A 20,000-nucleotide genomic window follows, 5' to 3' on the forward strand; every position below is an offset into this window, starting at 1 on the left:
CTTCCCTTAATCTCCCTGCCTTTCATCTTACCTCCTGCAGCTCTTTCCCTTCTTAACCTCCTCTTCCAACACCTCTCCTCTCCCCTCTCCCCCTTTTAATCTCCCCAGGTCACCTTCCTCACACCTAACCCCCACAGCCCAGCAGAGGTGTGTGAACAATAGCTGACCACCGTAAGAAGCATATATTACCATTACTTAGACATCCATTACACATGCCCTTTGGTACCCCTTAGATCCTGACACATTACCTCGCCCCTTTATTCATTTTCAACCGTTTTAATATGCCTCCCTCCTCCTCCTCCTCCTCCTCCTCCTCCTCTTCTTTTTCTCATTTACCTCCATGCTCGACCTCTTCTCTCTTTTACCTCCTATAATTAATACAATGCTTCTCTCCCGTCCACTTCTTTAGCTTTTTCAATATACCTCCCTCCTCCACCTCTCCCTTCTCTCTTTTACCTCCTATAATTAATACAATGCTTCTCTCCCATCCTCTTCTTTACTTTTTTCAATATACCTCCCTCCTCCACCTCTCCCTTCTTTCCTTTACCTTCTATTATGATCTATACAATACCTTCTCTTACATACCCCCTTTTTTTTTTACCTTTTCTATACAGTATTTTTTTCGCACATCCTCCCTTTTACCTCTTATACAAAAACCTTCCCCTTCCTTCTTCCTTTTCCTTCTCGCCTTCGCCATTTAGACTCTTCCTTTTTTTTACTTTATAAAGAATACCTTCCCTTCCCTCTTTCCTTCTCTTCCCTCCACTCTTTCAGCCTCTTTCAGTTCCTTTCCATACCTCCCATAGCTACCCCTCCATTCTCTCTCCTCTTCCTCCCTCCCTCCCCTCTTCTTCCCTTCTCGCCTCCCGCCCCTCCAAATCACCCCCCTAGTGAGTATGTTACACGTTTATAGGTTGTAAATGTATGTTAGAATGATTTATAACCCCCTCCACCCCTGTGTGTGTGTGTGTGTGTGTGTGTGTGTGTGTGTGTGTGTGTGTGTGTGTGTGTGTGTTGGGGGGGAGGGGGATACGAAACCAGTCTTATCTAATGAATCGCGTACATAATGATAAGGAGCGGAGGATGTGACTTATTGCCAGTGGTCAGTCAATCAGTCAGTCAGTCAATCTGTTCTTCATATTATACAATAAATTCCACACCACCTCTTGACTGATGTGTAAACTCCATGATTATAAAAATGTTCGTGGGTTCTTATGTCTGAATATGACGCCAACTCCTCCTCTCCCAATATACAACAAGCTATACAATACACACATCACCTAAAACGAAAATAACATCCGAAGTGAATTTAATAATACCTTAAAAACACAAGCTCCCAATATACAACAAGATGCTATACAATACACACATCACCTAAAACGAAAATAACATCCGAAGTGAATTTAATAATACCTTAAAAACACAAGCTCCCAATATACAACAAGCTATACAACACACACATCACCTAAAACGAAAATAATATCCGAAGTGAATTTAATAATACCTTAAAACACAAGCTCCCAATATACAACAAGCTATACAATACACACATCACCTAAAACGAAAATAATATCCGAAGTGAATTTAATAATACCTTAAAAACACAAGCTGGTAACCCTCTGGCAGGTTAATGAATAAGTACGCGATAAACTCATGCAAAAATTGTCTCCATATTTTAACTTGGAAATTAACTAAATATGGTTCTTAAAAATAGTAAAAAAAAAAATTTCCAAACGTATCTCTATTAAAAAAAATAAAACCGAGATAGATAGATAGATAGATAGATAGAGATAGATAGATAGATAGATAGATAGAAATAGAGAGAGAGAGAGAGAGAGAGAGAGAGAGAGAGAGAGAGAGAGAGAGAGAGAGAGAGAGAGAGAGAGAGAGAGAGAGAGAGAGAGAGAGAGAGAGAGAGAGAGAGAGAGAGTAATGGCCAATAAAGCATTAACACGATGTATCAAACATTCTATTCTCCTCACATAATAGCTTTTACCTCCTCCTCCTCCTCCTCCTCCTCCTCCCCCTCCTCATAAAGATCTTACTATGTTTGCAGAGTTCTTTTCTTCCTTGTGATTCGATGATCCGTGACAGAGAAGAGGTCGAGGAGGAGGAGGAGGAGGAGGAGAAACAATAACAAGACTGAGAAAAAATAAGAAAAGATGAGTAAATAGAATAATAAGAAGGAAAAGAAGAAGAAGAAGAAGAAGAAGAAGAAGAAGAAGAGGAGGAAAGCAAACAAAATCACTGAACCAGCAAAACGAAAACAGGAAGATAAAAAACAATGAAGAAAATGTAAATGAAACGATGCGTGGGAAGCGGAAACTAAAGAAAAGAAAAGAAACGAAAGAAAACACAGAGAGAGAGAGAGAGAGAGAGAGAGAGAGAGAGAGAGAGAGAGAGAGAGAGAGAGAGAGAGAGAGAGAGAGCAATAGAACCTTAAGGCGAACCATCTTTAACGTGGTCAGGAGCAGCCAAGTTGAACGGGTCGACATGAAAAAAAAATAAAAAATAAAAAAAGCCTAAAACAAGATCCCGAAAATAAATAAAAAAAGAATAAAAATAATGCAAGGAGGAGTTTTGCGGACACATGAACGCATACACACACACACACACACACACACACACACACACACACACATGCATAGGACAAGAACCTGATGTGGCTTCTGGAGAGGTCATGGAGGAGGAGGAGGAGGAGGAGGAGGAGGAGGAGGAGGAGGAAGAAGTAAGGAAAAAGAAGAAAAGGTAAAAAAAAATAGAGAGAGAGAGAGAGAGAGAGAGAGAGAGAGAGAGAGAGAGAGAGAGAGAGAGAGAGAGAGAGAGAGAGAGAGAGAGAGAGAGAGAGAGAGAGAGAGAGAGAGAGAGAGAGAATGGCCACGGGGGACCAAACACGGTGGTCATGAGCCAAGGTCACTCCACTTTTGAGGGGGGCGAGGGGGAAGGAAGGGAGGAAGGGGGGAAGGGGGAGGGGGGAGAAGAAACCAGAAGAGGGGGGAGAGAGAAGGGAGGAAGAGTCGAAGGAGGCGTTAGAGGGAAGAGAGGAAAGAGGAGGAAGAGGAGGAGGAAGAGGAGGAGGTAGGGAGGAGAAGAAATCAGAAAAGGGGGAAAGAGGAGAAGAGAGGAAGAAAAGAAGTAGAGGAAATGAGATAGAGAAGAAAGAAAAGAAAAAGGAAAAAATGAAAGGAATGGATGAAGGAAATGTAAGGAATATTAAAAAATGTAAGAAATAAATGTAAATAAATGTAAAGAACTGTAAGGAATGTATATGCAAGGGCTTTTTTTAGCGGGGTTTTTTCGAGCGGGCTTATTTTTAGCGGGCTTTTTATTACACTTTATTTTGTTGTTGTTGCCCTTAAGCTGTTTCCTTAGCTGTAAAAAAAAAGGAATGTAAATGTAAAGAAATGTAAAGGAAAAGTGTAAGGAATGGCTGAGGGAGAGCAAATTTAATAAACAGGAAAGACATGAGGTAGGAAAAAAAGCGAACAGAGTGAAGGAGAGGAAATGAGATAAAGAAGGAAGCAATGAGGAAAGAAAAAAATAACAGGTAAAGGTTGTAAGGAATGGCTGAAGAAGAGCAAATTTAATAAACAGGAAAGACATGAGGAAGGAAAAAAAAGCGAATAGAGTGAAGGAGAGGAAATGAGATAAAGAAGGAAGCAATGAGGAAAGAAAAAAATAACAGGTAAAGGTTATAAGGAATGGCTGAAGAAGAGCAAATTTAATAAACAGGAAAGACACGAGAAAGGAAAAAAAAGCGAATAGAGTGAAGGAGAGGAAATGAGATAAAGAAGGAAGCAATGAGGAAAGAAAAAAATAACAGGTAAAGGTTGTAAGGAATGGCTGAAGGAGAGCAAATTTAATAAACAGGGAAGACATGAGAAAGGAAAAAAGCAAATAGAGAGTGAAGGAAAGGATGTGAGATAAAGAAGGAAGCAATGAGGAAAGAAAAAAAATAACAGGTAAAGGTTGAAAGACAGAAAGAGATGAAGAAATAAATAAGGTAACGAGGAAGGGGAGGGATGTGAACGGGCTAACAGGTATTGGGATAGACAAGGGCGTTAGATAAAGGGACGCAGGCGGTCAGGTGGGATGGAAGGGAAGGGAAGGGACGGGGAAAAGTAATTGGACCGTAGGACACAGACGCCGAAGATAAGTATGAAGTGGATACATATAAGGGTGAGAGACAGGCAGACAGGACACATGAAGAAGAAGAATGATAGTGATGAAGGGGATTTTAGGGTGATAGACAGACAGAAAGGACACATATGAAGGAGAGGAATGAGGATACAGAAGTTGAAGATAATAACGAAGTGGATTTAAAGGTGAGAGACAGACAGACAGGACACATATGACGGAGAGAAGTGACTAGACAGGAGGCGAAGATCATTATAAAGTGGATAGACACAAGAATGAAGGACAGGCAGACAGGACACATATGAAGAAGAATGAGGACACAGTTGTTGAAGATAATAACGAAGTGTATTTAAAGGTGATAGACAGACAGACAGGACACATGAAGGAGAGAAATGAGGACACAGAAGTTGAAGATAATGATGAAGTGTATTTAAAGGTGATAGACAGACAGACAGGACACATTTGATGGAGAAGAATGAGGACACAGAAGTTGAAGATAATGACGAAGTGGATTTGAGGGTGACAGACAGACAGACAGGACACATGTGAAGGAGATAACTGAATAGACAGGAGGCGAAGATAATTTTGCGGTGGATTTAAGAATGACAGACAGACAAACAGAACACATATAAAAGAGAAGAATGAGGAGAAAGGAGTTGAAGATAAGGATAATGAGAGACAGACGAAGAGGAGACAAATTAGAAACAAAAATTAAGAGACATGAAACTGAGAAATCAATTACGACCAAGAAGAGAAAGTAAGGTTGAAGGTTTTTGAGTACATGAAGGACGAAGGAAGGTAAGGTAAGGTAAGGTAAGGTAAGGTAAGGTAAGGTAAGGTAAGATAATATACGGTAAGGAAATGTCAGGTTAGGTAAGGTTGAGTAAGGTAAGGTAAGATAATATAAGGTAAGGAAATGTCAGGCAAAGTAAGATACGATATAACAAGGTAAGGTAAGTTAAGGTCAAGGTGAGAATAAAAACATCAACAAAGCAAACACATAAATAAAAGAAATACAAACAACTACACACTGACAACACAATCAACACAACACACCTGCCGGCACCGAGAGGCTTTCCCACGCCGCACCTGGAACACCTGGAAGGAAGGAGAAACACAAGGATGAAAACAATGCCGAAGAGAGGGGGAAAAAAAAAAACATCCCCAGAATCAGAGAAAAAAAAACTCGAAGATGTGGTTAGGCAGAGTCGAGACAAGGGAAAATAACGTCAAGAATAAATGTCTAGGAAGAACGAAGACAGCAGAGGATAACAAAGATAAAGAAGACAGCAAAATATGACAAAAATGATAATAATGATAATAAAATAAAGGCAAAAATAAAGAAGAATCAACGCAACAGAAAATAACCGAAATAAATGTTTAGTCAGAGGGGAAAAAAAAAAAACATCAAGAAGAAATTTGTGAGATCTGAACTTGTATGTAAAGATTCCAATTCTCTTTTTAACCCCGTAATAAGAGAAATAAAGGAACAGAAAATAACCAAAATAAATGTTTAACCAGAGGCAAGACAAGAAAATGCCACCAAGAAGAAATTTATGGGATCTGAACTCATATATAAAGGTTCCAATCCTCTTCTTAACCCCGTAATAAGAGAGTCAAAGGAACAGAAAATGACCAAAATATATGTTTAGGCAGAGGCAAAACAAGAAAATGCCATCAAGAAGAAATTTATGGGATTTGAACTTATGTATGAAGGTTCCAATCCTCTTCTTAACCTAATACTAAGAGATTCAGAGCTGCAAAAAATAACAGGAACAAATATTTAGGAAGAATCACGAAGACAGAAAATAACAAGAAGAAATTTATGGGATCTGAACTTTTATATAAAGGTTCCAATCCTCTTCTTAACCCAATAATAAGAGATTCAAGGCAGCAAAAAATAACAACAAGAATATATATTTAGGAAGAATCAAGGCAACAGAAAATAACAAGAAGAAATATTTAGCTAGAATGAAGACTAAAAAATAACGTTAAGAATGAAGATAAAGAAAATAACGTCAAGAATTAAGATAGAAGGAAATAACGTTAAAAATGAAGATAAAGAATACAACACTAATAAGAAAAAAATAACCCGAATTAAAACAACAGAAAATTAAAACCAAAATAACCAAGAACAGAAAACAGCGTCAAGAAAAACCTTTAACCACAACCAAGGGACGGCAGAAAATAATAACAAAAATAAACGTTTGTGGCAGATTCATGACAGCAAAAAAATTCCACAGCAATTATTCTTCAGGTTCAAGTCACCCGGAGTCACGCTAAATAACACTTACTCCTCTACTCCGGACAGGGCGAGAGGGATAAGACAAAACCAGCCGATAAAGAAACAGATAAGTGAGTAAATGTGAAGATAAGAAGGTAAGCATAAAATAAAGAAGGGAAATAAGAAGATGAAGGATGGGTGGAGAGGAGAGAGGAGAGGGAAAAGACAAAACCGGGAGATAAACTAGATGATAAGAGAACCAAGTGTGAAGGTATGAAGGAAGGAAGGTAAGTAAGTATAAGATAAAGAAAGGAAATAAGATGAAGGATGGGTGGAGAGGAGATGAGAGAGAGAAAAGACAAAACCAAGCGATAAACTAGAGGATAAGTGAGGTAGAGTGTGAAGGTAAGTATAGATAAATTAAAGGAAGGGAAATAATAAAGGGGGAAATATGAGGAGGAGAAAAAAAGAGGAAGGAAAATGAGAGGAAGCGAAATAATTGGTAGAGAAAGAAGAGAAAGGGAAAAGAGAGGAAGGAAAATAAAAGGAAGGGAAATAATAAAGGGGGAAATATGAGGAGGAGAAAAAAAAGAGGAAGGAAAATGAGAGGAAGGGAAATAATTGGTAGAGAAAGAAGAGGAAGGGAAAAGAGAGGAAGGAAAATAAAAGGAAGGGAAATAAGAGGGCAAATATGTAGGAATTAAAGGAAAGAATATAAGAGAATGAAAGATGGGTGAAAAAAGTGCATTTGAGGAGGAAAACAGAGGACGAAAGAGGGAAACAAAGTAACTGAAGAGGGAAATTAATATGTACATGAATAAAAGAAACTGAATAACACGACAAAAATAAAGGAAACAGAGGAAGAAAAGAGAGAAAAAGAGAAAAAAAGGCAGCAACAAAGGACGCGAATAAATATGAAAATGAGAAACAAGGAAAAACACACACACACACACACACACACACACACACACACACACACACACACACACACACACACACACACCTCAGCTCCCCCCCCCCCTCCCCAATCCCTTTCTTCCTCCAACACCCAACACCTAATATACATAAAGGGTTCCAGATCCTCCTAACACGCCATGAAAAACAAGGCGGTGTGACTAATTGATCCTCTGTTGTAAGGTTATATAGAGGACTTGATTCCCTTCCTCCCCTCAGTGTTGGGTCAAGAAGGGGATTGGAACCTTTATACATGAGTTCAGATCCCTTGAGTTCGTTGTCCTTGAATCGCTTCGGCCATTCAACCTGTGAGTTAATGCGTATTAGGTTGCATAGATGTACGATATGTTGGTTTCTCTCTCAAGTGGAAAAGCGAAAAAAACAGGGAAAAAGGAGGAGGAAAAGGTGAAAAGAAAAGAAATAAAGAAAAATAAATAAATAGAAGGGAAAGGAAAGGAAAGGAAAGGAAAGGAAACGAAAGAAAGGAAAGGGAAGGGAAGGGGAGAAAGAAAAGGAGAAGAAAATGGAGGGAAAAAAAGAATTGCAAGAGAAAAGAAAATACACCAGTAACCATCTCCAAGGAAAACAACAACAACAACAACAACAACAATAACAAGACAACACACTGCAACCCGAACGAATTAAGACATAACAATAAAACAAAAACTCGAACTAAATTAAAGGAAAAACTAAGAAGGAAAGGAGTACAAGGAAAAAATAAATATGCATAATGTGTTGGGAGACAGTCAGCCCGAAGGTGTGCGAGACAGGAAAACACATTACGCCCTCCATTAGTGTGTGAGTGCGTGTGTGTGTGAGTGTGAGGAGAGGAGGAGGAGGAGGAGGAGGAGGAGGAGGAGGAGGAGGAGGATGTCAGGAGAAATGTGCTGGAATCCGGTCGGTGTGTAAATTTCCATGAATCTTGCAGGCGAGGTGTTGATGCTATCGTCGGAGGGAGGGAGGGAAGGAGGGAAGGAGGGAGGGAGGGAAGGAGGAAAGATGAAAGAGGGGCAGAGAAGTGAAGGATTGGCAGGGAGAGAGGGAGGGAGGAGGAAGAAAAAGTGGGAGATAGATGAGGGAAGGATGAAAGGGAGGGGAGGAAGATGAAAGAGGGGCAAAGAAGTGAGGGATTGGCAGGGAGAGAGGGAGGGAGGAGGAAGAAAAGTGGGAATTGGATGAGGGAAGGATGAAAGGAAGAGGAGAGAGGAGTGGAACAGAAGAAGAAAAAGTGGGAGATGGATGAAAGAAGGATGAAAGGAAAAGAGAGAGAGAGAGGAGTGGAACAGAGGAAGAAAAAGTGGGAGATGGATGAAAGAAGGATGAAAGGAAAAAGAGAGAGAGGAGTGGAACAGAGGAAGAAAAAGTGGGAGATGGATGAAAGAAGGATGAAAGGAAAAAGAGAGAGAGGAGTGGGACGAAGAGAGAAAGGGGAGGACCTGCATACATCGCAGTGGGAACCTAACCTGAACACAGGTAAGTCATAATCAACAGGTACACATCACATCAGGAGAGTATCAAGACACCTCTCTATCTGAAATTGACCTCTGTTTTGGCCTCTCGTTCTTTTTCTTTTGTAGGAGCAGCGTCTAGCGGGCTTTTAGTTGCTGTTTTTGTGTTTTGCCCTTGAGCAGCATCCCTTGCTATAAAAGAACGACTTCCCAATATCTCCTTCGCCAGGTGTCACAATCAACATTCTCTCGCTTTCCTGTGACTATTTCAACACCTGGTAAGCCACAGCCCACAGATACGGTCCTCCACCACCTCACCAATGACTAAATTTCTCGCCAGGTAAGCCAGCAAACACACCTGAGCAGACCATTCCCTTGCCCCGCACGTTCCCGCTGCAATTACGAACATAAGTATTCATTTCACGAGCCGTTCGCCGCTTTCGTTACGCACATAAAACATACGATCATCATACACACATAAAAGAAAACGAGAGGGAGAAAATGAGAGAAAAAATAAACAAAAAGACAGACAGCTAAAAGAAAGAAAAGGTAGAAAAAAACAGGCAGTAGAGACAACAAACGAAAGATAGAAAAAAAGAGAGGAATAATGAAGGAAAGAAAAAAACTAATGAAAGAAAGTATGAAGAGAATGAAAAACAAAGAGATAGAGATAAACAAATGAATAACAAAGGAAATAAAAGAAAACTAAAGAAAGAAGGATAAAGAGAAAGACAAATAAAGATAAATATATATAGTGGTACGTAAACAGATAGACATAGAGGTAGAAAGAGATAGAGAGAGAATTTGCTTTGGGGTCACGTGGTGTTACAGGTAAGCACAACACGGCACAGGTAATGAAGCCAGGCACCATAAACACACAAGACTGAGACATGATCATAAAACGGTGCGTGAGGAATCGCCATCAACACACACGCGACGAAAACAAGATAGCATGAAACAGGACGGTAAAAATCAACCCATCATCGAGTGAGTGTAAAAATGAACCTATAAAAACACATCAACACACAGGTAACACATAGATCAGTTACAGGGAATTAGGATCAACACATACTGAGAAGGGAGCCGCGAAAGGACGTCTACATGGCATACACGTAAATAATATATACCAAACAATTATCAGCAACAGGAAAAAGGGATAAAAAAAGAAATAGGAAGGATTGACGTGTGAAAATAATCGGCGCTTTAAAATTACAAGAGAATAAAACGACGAGAAAAGTACAATAAAAAAACTAAATAACGATGAAAACAGACGCAAATAATAGGCGCTTTGAAATTACAAGAGAATAAAATGACGAGAAAAATACGATAGAGACAAAATAACGATGAAAAGACGCAATAACGATAAAAAACAAGAGAAGTGACTGAGAGACTGACTAGAGGAAATGAAGACACCAACAATATCAACAACACAAGCGGAGAAGGAAGACCTGGGGAGTGAGACATCAAATTAGCATCTACAAAGGAGGAGGGAGTGTGAGGAAGATACGAGGAGGCTTCAACCAGGAAAGAATTACCACAACAAAAAGAAAGGCGGGTCCAGTAACGATGAGACTTGGAAGGAAAGAAAAATGAAGGAAAGAAAAGGAAAGAAAGGACAAACAGAATGAAAATGAAGAGATAGAAATAGACAGAGGAATAACAACCAGGAAAGAATTACCACAACAAAACCAAAGGCGGCTCCGGTAACGATGAGGCTTGGAAGAAAAGGATAATGAAGGAAAGAAAAGGAAAGAAAGAAAGGACAGACAGAATGAAAATGAACGGATAGAAATAGATAGAGGAATAACGAAGGAAATAGAAAAATAAGGAAAGAGAGGATAAAGAGGAAGACAAAGAGAGATATGTAGATAGATAAAGATAGAGAAAAAACTAACCATCATGACAGACTAAGAAAATGAGAAATGACAACTCTGTAAGGACATAACTATGGAGGGAAAAAAAATTACAAAGCGGCAAAAGTCCTGTTAGCATGAGACTTGAAAAAAAAAAATGAAGGCAGACAAGAAAATGAGAAAAGACAAGCGTGTAAGGATCTGATGAGGCTTAAACGAGAAAAGAAAAAGAACAAAGAAAACAAACGCAAAAAGTTTTATTAGCATGAGACTTTAAAAAAAAACTGCAACCATCAACACTGTAACCATCAAGACAACCAAGAAAACGAGAAAAGACAACCGTGTAAGAATGTGATAAGGCTTAGACGAGAAAAGAAAAAGAACAAAGAAAACACACGCAAACGTTTTATTAGCATGGACTTCAAAAAAATATCAACAACAGCCATCAAGACAACCAAGAAAACATGAAAAGACAAGCGTGTAAGGATCTGATAACGCTTAAACGAGAAAAAAGAAAAAGAAAGATACACACACGCAAAAGTTTTATTAACATGAGACTTCAAGACAAAAAAACAACATCAACACTAACCATCAAGACAACCAAGAAGACAAGAAAAGACAAGCGTGTAAGGAACCGCAGAGGCTGATACTAGATAGGGGGAAAAAACACACCCATACTAGGTCCGGTTATCATGAGGCTTACAAAAAAGAAAAAAACATGATAGACAAGGAAACAGGAGAAGACAACTGGGAAGACTTAAAATAAAGAAGAAAAAAGCACAGCACCTCTTCTCCCCCCCACCCCATCCCTCATGCACACACACACACACACACACACACACACCACACACACACACACCACACACACACACACATACACACACAAACACAGACATGCGCAAAAGATCCTTAAAAAACAAAACAAGAAGAAGACAAGCAGGGGTACAAGAAGACAACCACGAGGGCTTTAACTAGAGAAGAAAGAAAAAACTCCCTCTTCTTCCTCCCCTCCTCCCCCACCCAGACACAAACACAAAAGTCCTTAAAAAAAAAAAAAAACGAGAAGAACAAGACAAGCAGGAAAACTAGAAGACAACCACGAGGGCTTTAACTAGAGAGAAGAAAAAAACATACAAACCCCCCCTCTTCTTCCTCTCCTCCTCCTGCCCCTCCCTCCCCTACCCCTACCCACACACGCAAGAATCCTGTTAGTATGAGACTTTAAATAAAAAACACGCAGACAGGCGAGGAAACAAGAAAAAAAAGACAAATGAAAAAAAAAACGTAAAACACAACCCCCCCCTTCCTCCCCTTCCCAAGTCCTGTTACAGCGAGAGGCCTCACAAAACAAGCACCGCCGCAGTCAGGTTAGCGGAGGTCACGCGAGGTCACTGCGGCTACAACGTTACGAGTCTTAGAGGGTCCCGAGGCGTCCAGGTTAATGACGTGAACTACCTGAGGACGCTGATTGCTCTATCCACTTGCGTACCTGAGAGAGAGAGAGAGAGAGAGAGAGAGAGAGAGAGAGAGAGAGAGAGAGAGAGAGAGAGAGAGAGAGAGAGAGAGAGAGAGAGAGAGAGAGAGAGAGAGAGAATAGATAGACAGATAGACATAGATAGTGAGGAGAGATAGATAAACATTGATAGTGAGGATAGATACTGAGGATAAATAGATAGATAGATCGATAGACAGATGGAGAGATGGAAATTGCGAGAGAGAAATGGAAGACGAAAATAGAGAAAGGAGGGAATAATAATCAAGTGACGAAACAAGGAATAAGAAAACGAAAGAAAAAACGAAAAAAACGAAGGGAAAAAAAGGAAACAGAAGAGGGAAGAAAAAAAAGAAACAAGGACACACACACACACACACACACACACACACACACACACACACACACACACACACACACACACACACACACACACACACACACACACACACACACACACACACACACACACACACACACACACACACACACACACACACACACGTCTACGTTAAATCTTCACCGAGAATCTGACGTCTTGAAGGCAAATAGGAGGGTTCTATAACGTAATGAGTGGACTGCCTGTTACTGGTGGAGGTGGAGGTGGAGGTGGTGGAGGTGGTCGTGGTGGTGGAAGTGGGGGAGTGCATGACTGACATTACCGACTGTTCCAGCTATCAATATTATAAGCTTGTTGGTTATTAGAATATGCGGAACGAATTTTCGGGAGATGGTTTGACCGATATTATTAACTTGTTGGTTATGGGAATATGCAGAACGAATTTTCGGAAGATGGGTTGAATTTCTGTATTACGGGTTATGATGTTGGTAATAGCAGTGGTAGAGGAGGTGAAGGACGAGGAGGAGGAGAAGGATAGGAAGAAGAAAAAGAAGAAGAACAAGAAGAAGAGGAAGAAGAATAAAATTAAAACGAAGAGAAGTAGGAGGAAGAGAACGTCGAAGAAGAACAAGAACAAAAACAAGAGGAAGATGAATAAGAAGACCAGGCGGAGGAGGAAGAGGAGGAGGAGGAGGAAGAAGATAATTGAAGAAGGGTTAAGCAAAAGTCTGTTGAGGTTTAACAAGTTTGCTCTCTTACTTTACTGCTCTCTTTATCTATTTTACTGCCATAGTAGTCTGCTTTAGTACAATGGAGGAGGAGGAAGAAGAGGAGGAAGAAGAGAAAGAGGAGGAAAAGGAGGAGGAGGAGGAGGAGGATAAAAGGAGAATAAAACTGAAGGAACCGCAATAATAATGATAAATAAAACGAAAAAAAAAAGATACAAACGAACACGATAGTGATGATAATGATGATGATTTATTTTTATTTTATTTTTTATTTTTTTTACAGCTAAGGAGACAGTTCAAGGGCGTAAAGAAAAATATTAAAAAAAAAAGCCCGCTACTCACTGCTCCTGAATAGAGATTAAAGGAGTGTCCAAAAAGAGAGGTAGATAGATAATGATGATAATGATGAATAAGTAAAAAAAATGTTGTATCATCAGTAACACAAAGAAGAGGAAGAAGTCAACCACCAAAAAGAGACGGATCAGAAAAGCAGTAGCGGGAACAGAAGAAAAAAAAACCTCACCACCACTCCCACCACCACCACCACCACAAGCACCACCAGCAGCCCAGATTAAAAGACTTGATGATAGCCCTTCCCCGCACTAATTGCTCTAGTTACACCCGGGAAACTGAGGCTAATGAATACCAAGCTCATGGAGAAGACTGGGCCTGGTATTAACTCCTCCCGTTACGGACGCGAGTGTGAATAATGATTGGAGGACGTAAAGAGTTTGGATCCTCTGTTTTCTATTCTTGTTATACGCCGGGTATGTTAGAGGGGGGGGGGGGGGATTATTAAGGCTGTTTTGATACACAGAGAAGAGCAACAGAATATACAAGAGATTGGGAGAGGGGAGAGGAGAGGAGAGGAAAGGAGTGAGAATAAGGATTGGAGGACGTACAGAGATCGGCTACCCCGTTTTCTGTTCTTGTTATACGCAGCCCACGGTAGAAAGGGGACTGTTAAGGTTGTTTTGATACACAGAGAAGAGCAATAGAATACAAGAGACTGGAAGAGGGGAGAGGAAAGTGGAGGAGAGGGACGAGAAGAGAGGGGAAAAAGAAGAGAAAAGATAAGGAAAGAAAGGAAAGGAAAGAGTAATCAGAAATACCTTGAAGAATAACATTAAAATCATCTTCTATGTAGTAAGGAGGAGAGGGAGAGGAGAGGAAAGGAGAGGAGAAGGACAAGAGAGGTGAAAAGGAAGAGAAAAGATAAGGAAAGAAAGGAAAGGAAAGAGTAATCAGAAATACCTTCAAGAATGACATTAAAATTACCTTCAATGTAGTAAGGAGGGGAGCGGGATACAGATGCGGAAGGCTTCAACGAGGAAAGGAAACAACAACAAAAATATAATATGAAAATAATAACAATGCCTTGAAGAGTCGATCAGTCACCTTACGACGACAAGCAAGTCTCCATGCAGGCCCCTCGTCATCCTGAGTACCTCCCGGCAGGATCTATAGACTGCTCAAACCACGAACTCTGCGGGCGTCCCCTTGGCCTCCTCCACTCAGGATTATCCCTTACAGAAACAACCCGATGAGCAGGGTCGCCTTCTGGGTAGAGTGCCACATGCCCGTATAGCCGGAGTTGAGGTTGACGGACTATGCAGGTAATAAATGTCGAATCAGTCTCACGGAGTAGTCGCCGGTTTGACACAAAGTTATTCCAGCGATATCAAATGATTCTCCGTAGACATTATCACCAAAGGCATCAGTCCGCCTCTCCAAGTCCCTATTTAGTGTCCATGTCTCACAGCCATAGAAGAGTAAGACATTATCTTTAAAACCACCATCAACGTAGAAGGAAAGAGTGGGATTAAGATGCAGAATACTACGAGGAAAGAGTAACAATAACAATGCGTATACGAGTCTGCTAACTCTGAGGGGTAGAAGAGAGGACATAGAGAGGTGGAGGGGTCACAGGTAGGTTGACAAAGACCAACCTTCCAGTATGTTAATTAGATTTCTCATACCTGGAGGAGGGAGGGGAAGGCGAAGGTGGAATGTGAAGGCCCTGGTGGAATGGGGAACATAAAACTGGGGAGACAGAAACCCGCATAACAGAATTTGGGATGAAGCAATGCGAAAAGGAATGAGGGGAATAAAATTGGGAGACATAAACGGAGAGAATAGAATGTGAAATGGAAGAGAAGTGAGAAAAGAAATGAGAAATACTACAGGGACACATAAACGTAGAGAGCTGAAATGAAACACTGGACAAAGACATGCCAAAATAAATGAGGGGATATCAAACTAGGAAACATTAACGTAAAAGAGAATCTAAGCTGAAGAAACGAGAATATAAATGGTTGTCGAGGATAGAGCAAACTACTGACATCTTAAAAGAGAAATAGAAGATACACAAACGTACATAGTAGAATATAAAACTAGGCAGTAAGATAAGAAACGAAGGAAATAAAACTAGGAGACGATATAAAAGTACAGAATAGAATATAAATGGATGTTGAAGATTAAGAACAGAGATACGGAGAAATAAGTACAGGAAAGAAAAGTAAAAAAGTGAAAGGGACAAATAAGTACAGGAAAGAAAAGTGGAAAAGTGAAACAGAGAAAAAGTACAAGAAAGAAAAGTGGAAAAGAACATGAAATCAAATGCCCAGGGAAAAAGAACAGAAAGTGGAAGATTGAAGCAAAATTACCAAATCTTACGCGAAAATCAGAAAATCGTGTGGAAAGCAAAATGAGGGATAATTACAAGATATAAACTGGAATATAACACGAATGAAGAAAATACACGTAGGAAATAATGCAGAAACAGGAAATCTAGCAATAAAAATCAGAATGAAGTCTTACGAATCAGAAAATAACGGGGAAAGCAAAATGAGGGATAATTACAAGATATAAACTGGAATGGAACACGAATGAAGGAAATACAAGTGGGAAATAAAGCAGAAACACGAAATCTAGTAATAAAAATCAGAAAACCGAGTAGTAGTAAAGTCAGCGGAATGAAAAATGACGAAAAGAATTAGAAGTGGAAGAGAAAATGCGGTGAAACAATAGGAGGAAGAAAGAGAAGGGAGGTGAGAGATAAAATAAAAGAGAAGGACCAGAAAAAAAGGAAAAAAAATTGAAGTGGAGTAAAAAAATGAAAGAAAATAAAAAAAAACGAAATCGAGAACGAGAAAAAAAATAAAGCATGCGAAAAATGAAAGAGAAAATGTAGTGAAACAAGAAGAGCAAGAAAGAAAAGGAAAGTGAAAGATAAAATAAAAGAGAAGAACCGGAAAAAAAAGGATAAAGATTGTAGAGTAAAAAAATGAAAGAAAAAAAAATCGAGGAGAAAAAAAATCAAGCACGTGAAAAATGAGCAAGAACTAAAAAGAAAACGTGACAAGAAAACAAGAATGAAAATGAAAAGAAAAAAATAATAAACAAAATACAAAATCGAGAATAATGAAAAATAAAATAAAATATGGCATGAGAGGAATGAGGAGGAACCAATAAATAATAAAAAAACAAACAAAAAGAAAACAACCAAACCAGTGACAGAAAACGAGAATGAAAACAAAAAAGAAAGCAAACAATCCAGTGACAGAAAACGCGAATGAAAACAAAAACAAAAAACAAAACAATCCAGTAACAGAAAACGAGAATGAAAACAAAAAAGAAAACAAACAATCCAGTGACAGAAAAACGAGAATTAAAACAAAAAAACAAAAAACAAACCAGTAACAGAAAACGAGAATGAAAACAAAAAAGAAAACAAACCAGCAACAAAAAACGAGAATGAAAATAAGAAGCAAAAAAAAAAAATAATAATAATTTTGATAATGCGAAACCAAAACCTTAAAAGAAACACAGACAATCAAGAGGTAATGAGGAGGCTGTGGAAAGATGTGGAGCAGGAAAATGGAGTGGATTGTGGAGGAGATGTGGACGGGGTTGGAGGCCGTGGAAGGTGGTGGTTAGGGAATAAAGGAAGAGAAGGAGGAGGAGGAGGAGGAAGAGGAGGAGGAGGAGGAGGAGATGAGATGGTACGTTATAATGTTAATAGCGATTTTGTGGTCTAGTGAAGTGGCGTAGGTGGAATGTGGGAGAATTAAATGGAGGAGGAGGGAGGAGGAGGAGGAGGAGGAGGAGGAGGAAAAAACAATGAGATAAACTGGATGAAAGAGAGAAAATATTGAGGTAGATCGGACAGGAAAGCAATGAGGGAGGACAGAAGGAGGGAGAGAGGGAAGGGAGAGAAAATAAAGAGGAAAGATAAGAGAGAGAAAAAGAAAGATAATAAATGGTTTGAGAGGGGAATAAAGAGGAAGAGAGAGGGGAGGAGAGGGGAAAAGGAAGGGAAAAGAAGAATATACTGGGAAGAAAGAATAGGAGTGCAGGAGAGGAAAGAGCAGAAGAGAGGGGAGGAGAGGGGAGGGGGAGAGAAGAGAAGAGAAGAGAAGAGAGGAAAGGAGGAGGAGGAGGAGGAGGAGGGAAGGTTATACAAGGAGGAAAGCCCGAGAGGAAAGATCAAAGAAGCTGCAAGGGTGAGATAAGATTTTGTGGGAGAGGAGGAGGAGGAGGAGGAGGAGGAGGAGGAAGAGGAGGAGGAGGAGGAGGAGGAGGAGGAAAAGAGGAAGAGTGAGTTCTTGTCCCGTTGAGCAAACTGACCACCTGCGCGATGTGGGATGAGGCCATTACCCTCCTCCTCCTCCTCCTCCTCCTCTCGAAACTCCTCTTCAAACTCCTACTTCTCTATCTTCTAAAGCTCCTCAGTTTCCTTCTTCTTGTTCTTGTTCTTTGGTTCTTCTGGTTTTTCTTTTTCTTCCTCTTCTTTTTCTGGTTCTTCTTCTTCTTCTTCTTCTTTTTCTTTTTCTCTTTCTTCTTATTATTATTATTATCATTATATTTTTTTTCTTTTTCTTTTTCTTTTACTTCTTCTCTTCCTCTTCCTCCTCCTCTTGGTCTCCTTCACAGTTTGCCTCCCTCTTTGTCTTCCTCTTCTGTTCCTCTTCATATTTCCATCCCGACTTCGCCCTACTCTTCAATTTACTACAAGTCATCATGAAAAATATCCTCCTCCTCCTCCTCCTCCTCCTCTTCCTCCTCCTCCTCCTCCTCCAGGCAAGAAGGACAGGTGGACTCAATAGCATAGCGGACAGGTAAGCACACCTCATACATTTGCATCCCTCTTTATCTGATGGAGAGAGAGAGAGAGAGAGAGAGAGAGAGAGAGAGAGAGAGAGAGAGAGAGAGAGAGAGAGAGAGAGAGAGAGAGAGAGAGAGAGAGAGAGAGAGAGAGAGAGAGAGAGAGAGAGAGAGAGAGAGAGAGAGAGAGAGAGAGAGAGAGAATATATCTATCTACCTATCTATCTATCTATCGTTTCCTCACCCTTCTTACCTCCATTCACCTGCCTCTCCATTCTACCTTCCCTCCTTACCTCACCTTCCATGCATTTCTCCCCCTCACCCCACACCTACAACCTCTCCTTTGGGCACATATTCTAACACACTCCAGTTCTTACACACCCACATTTGACTAGGCATTCGTAGAGGCTGCAGGTATATCCATGGGTAGTTTTATGAGCCTAGTGAGAGTCTGACAAGGCATCTGAACCATGAACGTGAAAATAACGCAAAAGGGAACCCAGTTAACCTTCTCTGTGGCCTTTGGAAGTATTAGCTATAAGATCCGAAAGCGTCACATTTTATAAGGCTTTCGTAGAGGCTGTAGGTATATCCACGGGTAGTTTTATGACCCAAGTGAGAGTCTGACAAGGCCTCTGCACCATGGACGTGAAAACAACTCAATGGGAACCCAGTTAACCTCCTCTGTGGCCTTTGGGAGTATTAGTTTTAAGAGTCGAAAGCGTCTGTGAACACATCTTAGAATACGTCTTGAGCAGGTTAGGGAGGTTAGCTTCAGGAGTACTGGAACCAACTCGGCCTCAGGTTTTGCGGGATTCCTTAGGCCAAAACCCTCTTCATGGAGCGGCATATTTTAGGGCATGTTTTTACTGCTTTTATGTTGCTTGTGGCTCCTGGTCTGCCTCTGGGCCTTGCGATAAAGATGGCAAAGGAAAAAATAAAGCAGAGGGGGTACAGGCCGGTCAGCTTGCAGTGTAATAAATTGAAGTTCTGCTTAAAATGGGGTTGATACGCTTAACGAAGACGAATGTACCTTAAGACAGTGCAAGTAACTTAGAGGTTAATTTATTTTACGAGACGTTTATAAAAGAAATAATACAATATGTTAATCTGAGCAAATATATGTCAACTCTCTCTCTCTCTCTCTCTCTCTCTCTCTCTCTCTCTCTCTCATAAGGACAGGTAAGAGGGCTGAGTGTTGAGGCGAAGTGGAGGATTTGTGTCGAGGTGAAGGTAAGGAGGATGAAGGGATGGAAGAGGAGGTGTTAAGGGGGGGAGGCTGAAGATGTAGAGACCTGAGAGGAAGAGGAGGATAGGGGAGGGGGGTGAAGAAGGGGAGAAGAGGAGGCAGGTTGAGGTATGGACTGACGTGTGGGGAAGGGAAGGAAGAGGTGAGGATAAGGGGAAGGTAAGGAAAGGTAGGGGAGGATTATTAGGCACAGGTGTGAAGAGGGGTGAGAGGCAGGTAAGGAGGGAGAGGTGAGGAGAGGATAAGGAAAAGAGGAAAGGGAAGAAGATGGCATCGTAGAGGAGTGAGGGAAAGGGGGAAGAACAGATGAAGAAGATGTAGGAGAGAAGACAGAGTAATGAGATGATGGGGAGATGGGGAGTGTTGATAAAAGGAAGGTTTGGGCACAAGAGAAAGGAAGGGAAGGAGATGGGAGGAGAGGGCTGGGCGAGGGAGGAAAAAGGGAAGGGAAGGGAAGGGAAGGGAAGGG

At 40.6% G+C, this 20,000-nt stretch overlaps 1 long non-coding RNA gene across 1 annotated transcript in view; it reads right to left on the reverse strand.

Annotated features, from left to right (window-relative positions):
- The window catches only part of LOC126996229 (uncharacterized), a 126,447-nt gene that overhangs the window by 28,709 nt on the left and 77,738 nt on the right, over positions 1–20,000 (reverse strand). Inside the window, exon 3 of the long non-coding RNA XR_007751111.1 lies at positions 5,194–5,235. This is a non-coding gene — a long non-coding RNA (uncharacterized LOC126996229). The remainder of the gene's footprint in view (positions 1–5,193; positions 5,236–20,000) is intronic.

The sequence above is a fragment of the Eriocheir sinensis genome, chromosome 9 (genome assembly GCF_024679095.1).
Source record: "Eriocheir sinensis breed Jianghai 21 chromosome 9, ASM2467909v1, whole genome shotgun sequence".
Taxonomy (NCBI): domain Eukaryota; kingdom Metazoa; phylum Arthropoda; class Malacostraca; order Decapoda; family Varunidae; genus Eriocheir; species Eriocheir sinensis.